This window comes from Leguminivora glycinivorella, chromosome 17 (assembly GCF_023078275.1).
Source record: "Leguminivora glycinivorella isolate SPB_JAAS2020 chromosome 17, LegGlyc_1.1, whole genome shotgun sequence".
NCBI classification, from domain to species: domain Eukaryota; kingdom Metazoa; phylum Arthropoda; class Insecta; order Lepidoptera; family Tortricidae; genus Leguminivora; species Leguminivora glycinivorella.
In genome coordinates, this window is record NC_062987.1 from 13,843,872 (window position 1) to 13,858,481 (window position 14,610).

At 36.9% G+C, this 14,610-nt stretch overlaps 1 protein-coding gene across 1 annotated transcript in view; it reads left to right on the top strand.

Moving 5' to 3' along the window:
- The window catches only part of LOC125235229 (amyloid-beta-like protein), a 349,914-nt gene that overhangs the window by 84,483 nt on the left and 250,821 nt on the right, over positions 1-14,610 (top strand). The window lies entirely within an intron of this gene.

Consider the following 14,610-nt stretch of genomic DNA (forward strand, 5'->3'; position numbering starts at 1 on the left):
AAGGAGCTCTGGTACAGAAGGCTGCCTCTACAGGAATACTAATTCAGCCTCGACTCTCTTTGGCTTTTATACTCGTAATATGGTAGAGAGCAGGGGAACGTACCATAAATCTTGTTTCAACCAGTTCATCTTATACCTGAACGCAAACAATAAACTTTTTGTCATTTTACAATACAATAAACATCTATAATAAAGCACCTAAGTTGTTACAATAATAAATTCAAGTCACAAGAATTACCGGTGCGTTAGTCTAAAACATGTTTACACCAGTTAATGCTCTTTCTTAAATATGAATACAAAGTATCATGCCTTGACATGTTCGTCGAAGGATCTCTTTACCCAAAACCCGAATTATTCAAATAAACGGAAACAATAAATATATATTATCTATAAAAATACACAAAAGACATTTTTTTTTCACATAGAATTAGCCTTAAACATGTTTTAACCGGTTCTCAGTTTCTCACGTCTTAACAAGTTTATTGAAAGTATGCATTCTCTTAAACAATACACAAGTCATAAAAAATAATAATAGACATAGGTAAGTAAATTATTCAAAGAAGGTACAATAAATAAAGCAATTAAGCAAAAATGCAACTTCACAAAATTATCGAGGTTTATTCAGATACAAAACATTGAAATATATGTAAAAAAAGTTTGATAAGATGGGAAAGTAACTTTTATTTTAAGACGTAATCAATAAAATTGACTTATTAATCATATGTACAAATTTGGTAATACAACAAAGAGATGTATGATAGAAATAGGTATAAGATATCATAAATATTCGAGAAAAAGAAAGATACGCTAGATAGGATCGTTAAGTTTAGGTATTTGGATAAACTTAAATGTAACTCAGAAGTTCTTAAGTTAAAACGTAATTATAATACATTTCATAAATACCTACATTTATAGAAATAAAGTAAAAGTAGGTGAAACTCAGTTAGGTTTCATAAAGGTAAGTCTAGACTACTTTGGTTAACTAAGAGTAGGTTTTAATTAAATTTGGTTAGGTTACGAATGGAAAAGTTAGGTATTTTAATTAGGTTAGGTTAGGTTAGAATCGCAATCCATATGATCACAAAGTTATACTAAAAATTAATTATAAAATACCTATCAGTATGACACACAAGGAAAAGGTGTGCATGACACTGCCAGGTAGCTGGGTAGGGTAACAATGGTCTAGCGCAGAGTCCAGATCGAACAATAGAAAGGGTCGGTAATCCTTTTGTAACCGTCGTGCACAAGGTGTATTGTGTAAAGAACGTATTCTGTAAATACTAGAAGGAGGCTTCTGAGAGCGTCGGGACCCAGCGCAATGAATCTAAATGGGGGGCTATTACTTTTTTTTTTTTTTTTTTTTTTTTTTTTTTTTTTTTTTTTTTTTTTTTTTTTTTTTTAGGTTTAGCAAGACCATGGATGGGCGGTGGTGGGGTCCTGGGAGCAGGCCCCAGACCCGGGCTGGTAACGGGGGTACCCTACTACTAAAAAGGCATGTTTTATTAATTAAGTGCTTACTATGTAATATTCAAACACAATTTATTATTGTTTATGAATAAATAAATGAAATGAAATGAAATGAAATACAACAAGAACCGTATATTACAAATAACCGTGAATCATTCAAAACTTTCATCTTAAACCAGATAGGAGTAGATGGCAAAATATTAAATAGATTATATCCTATTAACAATTTGTGCATGGTTTTCCTTCATCATTCATCTTGATTTAGAAGGAGATGAATAATCTGTGAATTACGTCATTCAGTACGAGAACAATCCTTTCTGGCATTTAAATACAATTTAAGTACGAGGCATAAGGTTATTATATCAGTGATTGATTTGACATGAAGGTGGTTCGTTTACTATGACGTCACTACACGGCTGAAAGCGTTTTCAGTGGCCAAAAAAATTCGCATTTTAATACCCAAAATCAATAAATATTGGTTTCTTATGTCAAATATTACAGAAGACTATCATTTCTTGTGCCAAATTAGATATGAGTCCAGTAGTCTAATAATATGTGCTACATCTTTGGAAATAATTAGGCACACTACAATTGTAGCTCTTTAATACCTTTAAAAAATAACGGTATTATTCTAAAACGGTATTACACATTTAGTAAAACGGGTAACCCATTAAAAATGAACGCACCCGTTAATTAATCACGCGAGAAAATGAAAAATGATTCCATTTCCGTTACCTGCGACGGGTAACGTGCCGGGAACCCGGATATTGCTTGAGTTATGCGATCCGGACATCAATCAGGGCTCCTAGCCATATTCAGATGTTGAATATACGATACCAATATACAGTCAACCAATTGGAACCCTAGGCCACTGTAGAACTATATCATAGTGACGTTAGAAATCAGATTGTAAGAAATTTCTTACTACTTGTCATTTTGACATGGTTGTAGAGTGGTTAAAAACTAGCAACGTGTGATTAGATGATCAGTTATCTCCGCAACTCACTGTAGCAATAGTAGCATCTAGCAAAAATCATAAAACTTGGTAAAAATTCTTCTAGCTTTGGCAATTATTTCATATAGAAATAAAAACAAAGATGTCTGTATTTACACAAAACGAAGATTTATTTCAGTGCTGTCCTGCGTACTGAAGCATAAAGTACAAAAATCTCAGCATTGGCTAAACTTGCACGAGGTAGAATACTCCATAAATATCCGGGGAGTCCCTTTTTGACCCCGTTTTAATTAAAACCACCAGTCAGACATTCCTGGTCGGACCGAAGCTTAACTAAGGAAAATCCGGAAAACCGGGATGCGTCGAGATTGCTACGCCATTGATGTCGTGTTTTAATTTCTGAATTATCCCACTATTCCTCATCATTTTATCGCGATAACGTAGGGTAATTTTCACACGTTATATCAACCAAAATTATATGAGGAACCTGATTTGATTTGGGATTTATTTAAAGCCGCTTTAAAGTAAATTCTTCCATATTAAGTGCGAGGATTATATTTGCGTTATTCGCTAAGGAACATGAATATCCGTTCCACGTTGGCTACGTTGTCTGATTTTGTAGCAAAAAGACACGAAATCTATTCAAATTCTATCAAAAATCTACGCCGATAACCGAAAATCTGTCGCCATCGTTTATCTGTGTTACATAAGTGCTCGATCCGCGGTCCGGACTGGTGAATAGATACATAAATGAAGGACTTACACGGCCGGCAGTTCTTACACATGCAATTTTCCGGATATCGTTCTATGACACTTCTACGAGTAATGTCGATGTACGTTTTGAAAGACTTTGGCAATGGGCTTTAAATGCTGCAATAATAGACTGTTGTAGTATATTTGAATTATAAAATGTATAAAAAATTGTCTCCGTTTATCTGCGTTACATAACCTAAGCTATCCCGATTCCCAACGCCCGGGGTCCGGACTGGCCGGTGAATATAGATTATAGATGGATTCATAGAGTATATTATAGAATAGTATGGTATAGAGTTATCAGTGAAGATTTTCGAATGCAGCGCCATCTATTATTAAGTTACGACAAATTTTCATGTGACTTTCCATGCCTAAAGGTTCCTAATAGCGCATAAAGCATGTGGACGCTTTAAACATGGAACGCCACATATTAATGGCGGGACTTTTAAATAGGTTTCAAGTAATTATGGACTTTTTTGCCAAAAAAGATGACAATAGCAGAATTTACAATTTAATTACATATAATTAACCATAGAATGTCGTTCGCTAGTTTGCACGTGGTACAGCGACATCTAGCGAAAAATTTGGACATTAAAAAATATTTATACAGTTTACGACAACAAGTCGTTAGCCAGTTTGCGGGGGTAACAGTGACATCTAGCGAACAACTTGCACTACGGAATATAATTGTTTTTCACGCCCTCTATCGTTGAGTTTCCTAAACATATCTTAAGTACATCGGATTTACTATTTCCTTTGACTGAAAACACTGTGGATGGATTTGTCACCGGTTGCATAATATGCTGAAAGACTAGAACAGGGACGGTCGCATTTTATATGAGTAGATTCATTAGTATGAGGCATGGACTAAAAATTTAGTTAGCAAAAAATATAACAAGTTACGAGTATCTACTTCCTTAGGCCTGATTTAGACGGTGTGCGAACTCGCATGCGATTTTAGTTACATTGCGGGCTGTTGAGGTTACATACAATTTTGCACAGCCATCAAATACGGCAATGTAATAAAACTCGTATGCGAGTTCTCGTACCGTCTAAATGGGCCCTTTTGCTGCGGAGAATTCTCGTATAAACCATGCAAAATAAATAGATACATAGGTATCATAGAATATTCTAAGATACATTGACTGAGTCCCACGGCACAGTATAATAAAGAGTACCTACTATCGTACAGTATGGTCACTCCCGCTCCCCGCTGAAAGTGCCGCCCACCACCTCTCGGTTACCTCACAGTGACCGCCTGTAAAAAACGCGAACAGTGCCGGTGTTGTTATTCAAATCGTCCCGCTATATGTACGTATTATATAAAACACTGATTTAAACTTTCACGATTTTTACACATATTTAAAATTGCAAACGGGACTTAATACATAGTAATACGCGATTAAGTCCCGTTTGCAATTTTAAATACCGTATTATAATTATATTCCTAGTAAGATGGTAAGGAATCGCTTTCGTTTAGCTATATTACGGCATATAATTATATCCCTAGGGTTATAACTATACCTCCGCCGCACCGCCGCACTCCTGCCTACAATCATTTCACTAAACTTAATCCAGTCATATAAATATATAACTAAACTAGTAACGTATTATAGTTATATTCCTAGTAAGATAGCAATTAATCGATTTCGTTTAACTATGTTACGACGTATAATTATATTCCTAGGGTTATAACTATATAACGGCTTTATCTATCTTACTGCGACATATACATAGAAAACATAGCTATCATAGCAAAACCGTATGGGTTTGTCTAATAAAGCTCTTCGATTTGATACAGCTAAAGATAGAGGAGATTACAGCCCCGCAGGGCGCCTCAGTGAACGAAACTAGCGTTTCTGAGACTGACACACTAATATCGGAGAGAAAATAGGTAGGTACCTCTTTGTTCCCTACGGCGCAAACCATTCGCTTTTGACTGGGTTCTGAAGGCCAACCGCGAACCACATTTGACATAGGTACTGTCTGGGGGTTGATTTTTGAATCTCGGCCATTAGATTTCGTGAAATTCGTTCAATAATATCTCCACTACTAGTGATTTAAATTCTACTAACAGAATCGAAAACGAAGGTCATTACCACTAGTTTTAAAATTACTAGCCGTCCTTTTTCAAAAATAGCATTACTTTACGTCGTTTTCCACAGACTTTCGAACGGCGAATTCGTGGGTTCGAAATTCAAAAATCGATCCCCAGCTCTTTGACGTCTTTCAAATTCGTATGTTAGTGTGACAAGGAGAATCTCGATAGTGCAACTGTCCATTTTTGTAGTGTGCAGAAGATCTGACAAATGCTAGTCAACATATAACTTTAATCATATTTATCATAGAGCAAGCATACGCCCCTCTTTTAGTACGCCACTTCTCCTGGTCCTGAGTTTGTCTCATCCAGTTGTGACCCGCAATTTTCCGGACGTCGTTGACCCAACGGGCTAACGTATGCCAGGCTCTCCATACGCGGCCACCATTCCGTTAACATTTTACCCCCTTATTCATAATTATGTTCACTAAAGTTATCGAGAAGATAAAGTTCGTTTGTCCCTTTCCGACGTTTTGGTGTGATAGAACCCTTTCTATCACACCAAAACGTCAGAACGAAACGTCTACAAACGGGCTTTATCGGCTTGATAACTTTTATGAATAGGGGGGGGGGGGGGGGTTAGTGTATAACATTGACTTATAACTTTAACCTCAATCATCCGGAAACTACGTGACGTAACGCATATAAAATGCATTTTATTGCCCTATGAAATGTTTGCACGGCAAACAAGGCCTGTGCCCGTCCCAGGGTTTTTCCCATCGGAACACCCGGATATAGGGTCCGTGAGTGTGGCGAATATTAAATAACAGCTTTGTGTGAGTTCCCGGAAAGCCTGCCTTTTGAAGTATTGATTAAATCAATTTCAATATTGTTCTCTTAAACAAATAGAAGCTTAACTCACACATGAGTGATTTAAATTGATATTATTTTTAATTGTTCGGTATTTATCAAGGCAACACGTGGAAAATTTTAATACAAAATGTCAATGGAACAATATCCTTATGAAATTCAAAGCTTCACGTCAATGCCACCTTTGTCTTTGTAAATGTGCCGTTATTGATTTTATTATTGCGTATACTCGGAACTTTGAAGCGGTTAGGAAAATTATTACAGTATAAACAACATGTATGGCTTTGAGGTACGTTTTTTTCTTAGACTTCATCCGTCTATACCTACGGACTTACATAATATGTCTTTGTCTGTAATAATTCACGACGTGTACAACTGAACATGTAGGCTGAATTCAGCATCTTTTAGTATGGAGCTAACCCTGAACTGGGGGAAAAAATAGCCGTTTCATACAATTTTGCCGCCTGGGGCCCCATTTCCCGATGTAGGTGCGAGGTGCGAGACAATTTAAAAGTCGTAGTCAATAGAATATGACAAGTTGGAAAGAGACTTCCGCTTGTAACTTGTAACTTTCAGTTCTGAGAAATGGTCCTCTGGCCCCGTAGCCGAATGGCATTTCTGCGACGCGAAACGAAAACGAAACGCCGCGAAAGCTAGTCTGGCTCATCGCGCCAATATGCAGGAGCGATAGAGATAGATAGCTACGAAAGAGATATTATCGTGAGGGTTTCGTGAGCGTTTGTGCATTCGGCTACGCCACCCGGGGCGCATTTCTCGAAACTGAAAGTTACAAGTTACAAGCGGAAATCTCTTTCCAACTTGTCATATTAGACATTGACAACCGCTTGTAAATTGTAACTTTTAGCTTCGAGAAATGGGCCCCTGGTTGTCAGTCTGACATTTTCTACCTAACTAATCCAACCTGCGCCGTTTCAAGGACGGCATTGTCTCCGTGATCTCAGTTCAGTTCAGTTTTTAAAATTAAATGGCTTCAGTCCATTGGGACTATTTCGCTAGTGTCAAGGTGATATGAGCTAATATTAGTAATTTTTGTACGGTAAGTACGACATTGTACGGTGACTTAGCACTTGTAAATTGATAGCTAGATTTTACAAGAGCACGTGGACTACCGGCCGTTTACGACAAAAAAGAGGCTAAACGCGTTTCGAGAACAATTCTTCATCAGCTTCTCACTACACCATTAGTTTACTGCATAATACGCAACCGGAAGTCCTCCGTGATCTCGCAGACTGCATTGGCTAATTGACATCAAAATCAAAAGAGTTTTTCGAACTACCTGCACTTGGTGCACAAAACGATCAAATGGGTAGTCCGGAAAAGGCAGGAAATCGTGAAAATTTAAATCAATGTGACCTGTGTGTGAATCAGTGTAATATTCTATGCTCTAATAGTATCCCTATATTTTGCTCACACAGTTCTAAAGTAAGTAACCTGTCGCTTTAGATGTGGATTGGTTAGACACGACGCTAGTGCCAATTACTCTCAAACCACGACGCCAGCGCTTTCAGAGCTAAAAATAAACGCTGGATCGTCTGAATATACCCTTCCCAGAACAATGGGACCCAGGCACGAGTGGCCGACCTTGCGAGCTTCTCAGAGAAATATATTAGAACTAGATTTTGCCCGCGGCTTCGCTCGCGTTAGAAAGAGACAAAAAGTAGCCTATGTCACTCTCCATCCCTTCGAATATCTCCACTTAAAAAATCACGTCAATTCGTCGCTCCGTTTTGCCGTGAAAGACGGACAAACAAACAGACACACACACTTTCCCATTTATAATATTAGTATGGATTAGTATGGATTAACTGAAATTGCTCTTGTTAAAACAACAGTTGTGCAAATTGCGGAAACTTCACATCATCATCATCCTCCCCCTTGCGTTATTCCGCCATTTTCCGTTGCTCATGAGAGCCTGGGGTCCGCTTTGACAACTAATCCCATGATTTGGCGTAGGCGTAGCAGTTTTACGGAAACGACTTCCATCTCCTTCCAACCCTAAGGGCAAGTAGGCCTCTTTGGAATTAGTCCGGTTTCATCACGATGTTTTCCTTCACCGAAAAGCCACTGGCAAATATCAAAATACATAACTAAAAGTACTTAAATTATAAACTGAAATAGTTGGCACGCCCACTGGTGGCGAGGCCGGGAATCGAACCCGGGCTACACTACCTCGACCGCCCCTCCCCCCACATTCCCTACATTAAAAGTACTGTTCCCTACATTAAAAGTACTTGAGACAATAATATAAATCTATACAAATCATTGTAGGCTGACCTATTAAGTATTAACCCAAAAGATGAGAATTAATTAATCTGAGAAAATTGTCCCTTGGAATATGACCCCAGTTGAAGCCTATATCAATGTATTGGCATCGGGAGTAATGGGTGGAATTGATAAAGGTCAGATCTAAATATAACTTACAGTAATACTTGAAAGGGCAAGCGTGCTACAATCTGTATCGATTTAATTAATATTGGTACTTAACTGTAGCTGTAACAGTCAATGATTTTAGGGTTCCGTACAAAAAGTAAAAATGGAATTTGAGACTCATTTTGAACCGCGCTGAGAATGCCTCTGCTATGTATATTAAGGTGGATCGAAAAACACTTTTCTGGAATTAGCAAACCTAATAGTTATCAAACAATGACCTTTAGTCTATGAAGCCTTTGTGAAAATTTTCAGCTTTTTAAATCAACATCTTCAGCCAGCGCATTAGATTTTAAAGTTTGACAATCTTATACAAATCTGAAAATTAAACTTTCAGATTTAAAAAAATCGGCAGTATTATGTTCTGTATACATTATTGATACATATTATTACAAGAAACTACACATAAATATACATTGCATATCAATATCTTTTACCCGAACATGCTTTCTAAAACCAGAAATATGAATATTTAAACGAATCCAAAGAAACACGTTAGCGGACACTAGATGTATATACTTACACGTCTTTTCTTGTGTTCGGCGGAGTAAGATGTACATAATCAACATTTTTCTTATTTTGCGATGAAGGGTTCCCTAGGTAATGGAAAAACTACGTTTATTAACCTACCTACATAGATAATATACCAGCCGACCATCGGAGTATGGCTACACATACCATAAAAAAATCGCCCGCTTTAAGAGGATACGGTAGCGAAAATGCTAAAATGGAAAGAAGCCCCTCTTTCAACATGGGAATTTTAGTTAAATATACATGTGTTTTTAACTAGATTTATCGAAAAAAAATTGTCCATTAAGAACAACTCAGTCAAAAGATATTTCAAAAAAATCTTTAAAATCGAGGTTCCGCTCTCGACTCTTTCCTCCTCCAAAACTTAATCAATCAAAACGAAATTTGAGAATCTGAATAACAATGAAATAATCTATGTTGGACCGTTTAGCTTTTTTGGTTAATTGTTACAAATCTTGATTATCACACGTTTTTTTGCGCCACAATGAAAAAGGCCGTTTTTGGAAAATTTTGATTGGCTCTAGAATCTTTAAAAAGCAGAATATCAAAAAAAAAATCAAAACGGTTCGACACAGATAAAAATAATAACAATCTGAGTTGAAAAAATCATTGCTCTATCTTCAAAAACCAGGGAGGAAATAATCGAGAGCGTTTGTATGGAGAATTGACCCCTACCGTATCGTCTTAATATAGATTGAAACACGTGTCGAAGTCAATAGGGGTACATTAATAGTAACCACAACTCGTGGCAGCCAATTACTTACCGAGCTGACTGAGCATCGACTAATAAAACGATTCGTTGGAAACTTCAGTCCTGTCACGAAAAGCTAGAACATGCTTTAACCTGATTACTAGCCCAGTTCAAACGTATTCTGACATCAGAACGATTCATTTAGATAGCGTTCGTCTTGCTCGCGCTAACACAAGTGCGGGCAAGCACGAGCGAAATGTACGATATTCGAATGATGTCCTGTATATTATGTCCTAAATATATCAGTGTAAGTGAAGAATTGGCCTGTAGGTAGCATTCATTTAATGCGCTGTGTCAAGATACGAGTTCCTACGTGGTACCTACGTGGCTAATCAAACTTTGATATGGACAACTTGATTTGATTTTTAACTGTCGAGAACAATAAGTTCAACCTTGTCAATCTTTCCTTAATTGTAAGTCAATGGTCATGAAAAATATTCAGTTCAATTAGATTCCTGTGTTAAGTCTAGCTAGGCGTTGGAGGTTCCATGTCGAATGAAAGTTCGCAAGCAGTTGTATCTAAGAAATTGTATAGCAAATTTTGTCGATAACTGTAGCTCGTTTTCTTCAAGATCGTATTGTAGAAATAGAAAACATTTACCGTGGTAGCTTACGTATTGGGTATACGTATGATGACAGTGTTGCCCGTCTGAGGCAAATGTGACTCATTAATCCATATTAATATTATAAATGGGAAAGTATGTGCGCCTGTTTGTTTGTCCATCTTTCACGGCAAAACGGCGCGACAAATTGACGTGATTTTTTAAGTGGAAATAGTTGAAGGGATGGAGAGTGACATAAGCTACTTTTTATCTCTTTCTGACCCCCTACTTTCCTAAAATGGGGGGGTGGAAGTTTGTATGGAACATTCCGCAATTTTCGAATTTAACGCGAGCGAAGCCGCGGAGAAAAGGTAGTTACTATAATTTACGACAATTCACAGATATGGTGAAGGTTAGAGGTGTATATACAGAAAGATTAGAGGTGTATATAGACATAGACAAATATTTTTATGTGGTTTTTTTTTGGTAAATAAACGATTTGTGATTTGTGATTTACTGTCTGCGAACCTGTCAATACTTGAGCCCATAAAGGATGATACTACTTATTATACTCGTACATAATTATGAGCATAATATAAAAGGTAGTTCTCAAATGCCGGTATAGCCACACTTGACGCCGACAAGTATATTGTCACGATAGGCAATTTGCTGATTACCAACAACACTGTTGTGGTATTGTGTCGTGTTGAATGTTGATATATGCGAGTGGACGCCTGTGACGGCGTACAAAGCTCTTTCCAAGTTTCCATGTGCACTGCATTTGTGCAGTGCCGCCATTCACAACGCTTACTGGATACAGGGTAAAGGTCTATTAGCTAAACGCCTCTGGTGCACAATACCTGCTGTTAACGCTATGACTGGCAACACTGTCCAGGACAGCCAACCTCCGGTCACCCCGCTGATCCAATGAGCAGCGGCCAGCGCCTCGACCTGCCGGACCAATAAGAATGAAGACTGAAGCGCCACAGTTTCCCCCTTTCGCGTCACTATAAAAGCAAGGTGCACGGCACCAGCGTTCCTTCTTTTCTAACCAAAATTCTCTCTCCGTTACGTGTCCTAGACTAGAACCTCTCAGTGTATTAAAAATCCATTAAAAATGGTAATATTTTAAAGCTGTTTTATTTAATGTCTGGGTTCCGGCTCAAACACCTGCTGTAGTAGTATATCCTGAAACTCTGTCACCGGTATATGGAGTAAGCCATTTGGAGGAGACTGTTACTCGGAAATCTGACTGGCGAACTATGATCAACACTCATCGATCGGACTGGAGAACTGCTGACAAAGCCGAAATGACAATCGTTGTCGCTAGACGCCGATCGAAACGCATTCCGACTCTGTCGCGCAAATACGGAAGAGCGTTAGAGATAGCTACAATAATGATATTATCGTGAGCGTTTGTGCATTTGGCTACGTACCCTGATGTTATAGTAGGTACTATCCCTCTCTATCGCACTGGGTCTCCATTAGAATGAAAGAGATAGCATATGAGTCACCCGTTAGTAGGGCGGCAAGTAGAGAGCAGCTCTTAATCGCGAAGTCATTTGGAATATAGCGAGGTATTGTGACCTGACAACGCAGAGATTTAGCCATTTCAACTTAAGCCAACCAAGTTTCGGAGTTTGTGTTTAGTTTGATGTTTAATTTAATATGGCTGCTTGTTTTGAGTGATTTGATTTGTGCGTGATTCTCTAGTTGGGGAAGTTTAGAGCCAGTTTATTTTCTAAGTTTGAAATTGCTATTTATTTGTCAAGTCTTTCGTGGTCTTGTGTATGTAAGTTTATATATATGAGTATTTTAGTTGGTATTATTGTTTAACATGTCAGTTCCTATAATTCATGAGAACGGTACAATAAAAGATCGTCCGACATTTGCTCCACTTAAGTTTATGTTGGGCTACTCATATCATATGACATGAAAACGCCATACAAACAAAAGAAGACGTAATCGTTATTACACCGATATTGTATTGTAAAATATTTCCAGTAAGATGATTTTCAATACGAAAAGCTTTACTAGTCAGGGACCAAACGACCTCTTTTACAAAAAGTCGTCGACATCTCTTCTAAATACCTAAAACAGGTATGGATGTGTTCCTCGTTATCTCCAGATTACGAATTGACCTGTTTTAGTTTAAGGAGGGGGGGACGGGTTGAGAAAAAGGGGGGAGAAAGATGGCGGCCGACCATCATAGATATTTATTCACATCTCGAGTCCTATGGCACCAATCTGTTCGTGCAAGGTGTCGTTTGAAAGCTTATTAAACCTACTTTAATTGTTTTTAAATAACTATACTCATAGAAGTAACCGTTTACGAAATATTTGAAAATATGTGTTTTTTTATCGCGCATGATTTGCACAAGTACTAGAAAAAATGCGTCTAACTCAATAAACAATAACTTTACCGCAATTGATGTTATTATAAAATTTTTGCTTCTATTCATGCTCTTTCTAAAAATATAAGTTTTATTGGTATATGATAATATATAACCATGTAATTACGAATTTGGTTTAGCAGGAGTCACTCTGCCCGGTCGCAGAAATGGGTGCTGACCGTAGTAAAGTATTCAATATTTTTGAGGTCCTATTTTACGGATCCATATGCGAGAGGTATGGTTTCAAAGCTAATTAAACCTACTATATTTTTTTATAAATAACTATAATCATAAAGGTAGCTGTTTAGAAAATATTTGAAAATATGTGTTTTATAGACCATGAGTCGCACAAGTACCTACTGGTAAAAAATGCTTCTTTTTTTTTTTTATACTACGTCGGTGGCAAACAAGTATACGGTCCGCCTGATGTAAAGCGGTCACCGTAACCTATGGACGCCTGCAACTCAAACAGTAACTGCTTCTTAATTAATAAACAACAACTTTTCCGGAATTGATGTTAATATAAGATTTACGCGGAATTTCGTGCGCTTTCTAATAACATAAGTTTTATTGGTGTATGATATTATATAACCAAGTAATTACAAATATGGTTAAGTAGGGGCCACAGCGCCCGGCCACGTATGGATGCTGACCGTCGCCAAATTTTCTATATTTTTCAGATCCTATTTTATTTAACAGGAATCTTTTGAAAGCATATTATGCGTACTATCATTAGTTCTCAATAATTTTAGTTGTAACTGTAGTAGCTAACAAAATATTTGAAAATATGCATTGGAACCGATGTGAGTAAAACATGCTTCTAGCTCAATGAATTATATTTTTTCCGCAATTGATATAATAACAAAATAAACGGCGAAATGTATGACCTTTTCAAATAATAAGTTTTGTCAGTATTGCATAAACAATTAATGTTAATTTGTCCATCATACTCACTGCGCACCGTCATATACATGGATGACCATTTTCGTTGCCGTTTTCATAATTTTTAAGATTGTATCTTGATGCATGACCAATAAACAATAACTTTACCGCAAATAATGTTATGATAAGATTTACAGGACATTTCATATGCTTTCTAAAAATATAAGTTTTATTGATGTATGATATTATACAACCAAGTAATTACGAATTTGGTTTAGCAGGTGTCACTGCACCCCCGTGACGTAAATAGGTGCTAACCGTCGCCTAATTTTATGTATTTCTCAGATCCTATTTTAGCGATCAATTTGTGAGAAGTATCATTTGAAAGCATATTATGCGTACTATCGTTACTTTTTAATAATTTTAGTCGTAATTGTAGAAGTTTACAAAATATTTGACAATATGTGTATGAATAGCATTCGCACTGATACGAGTGAAACATGCTTCTAGCTCAATAAATTATATTTTTCCGCAATTGATATAATAACGAAATGAACCGCAAAATGTATGGCCTTTACAAAAAATGAGTTTTGTTAGTTTTGCTTAAACAATTAATGTTAATTTGTCCACCATACCCACTGCGCACGGTCAATCGTCATATAAACGAATGTCCACCGCCGTTGCCTTAATTTTTTCATCATTTTACAGATTTTATTTTACTGATCAATTAAGTATATAAGTAAATTCGATACGTGATAGATTATATTTATTATGAATATACGATTAGTGAAATAAAATCTGAAAAATCATGAAAAAAGGCAACGACGGTGAACATCCATTTATATGATGGTGCGCAGTAGGTGAGCTGAACAAATTCAAATTAATTGTTTATGCAATACAAACCAAACTTATTTTTTGTGTAAGTCATACATTTTCCGTTAATTTTGTTATTATTTCAATTGCGTAAAACTATAATTTAT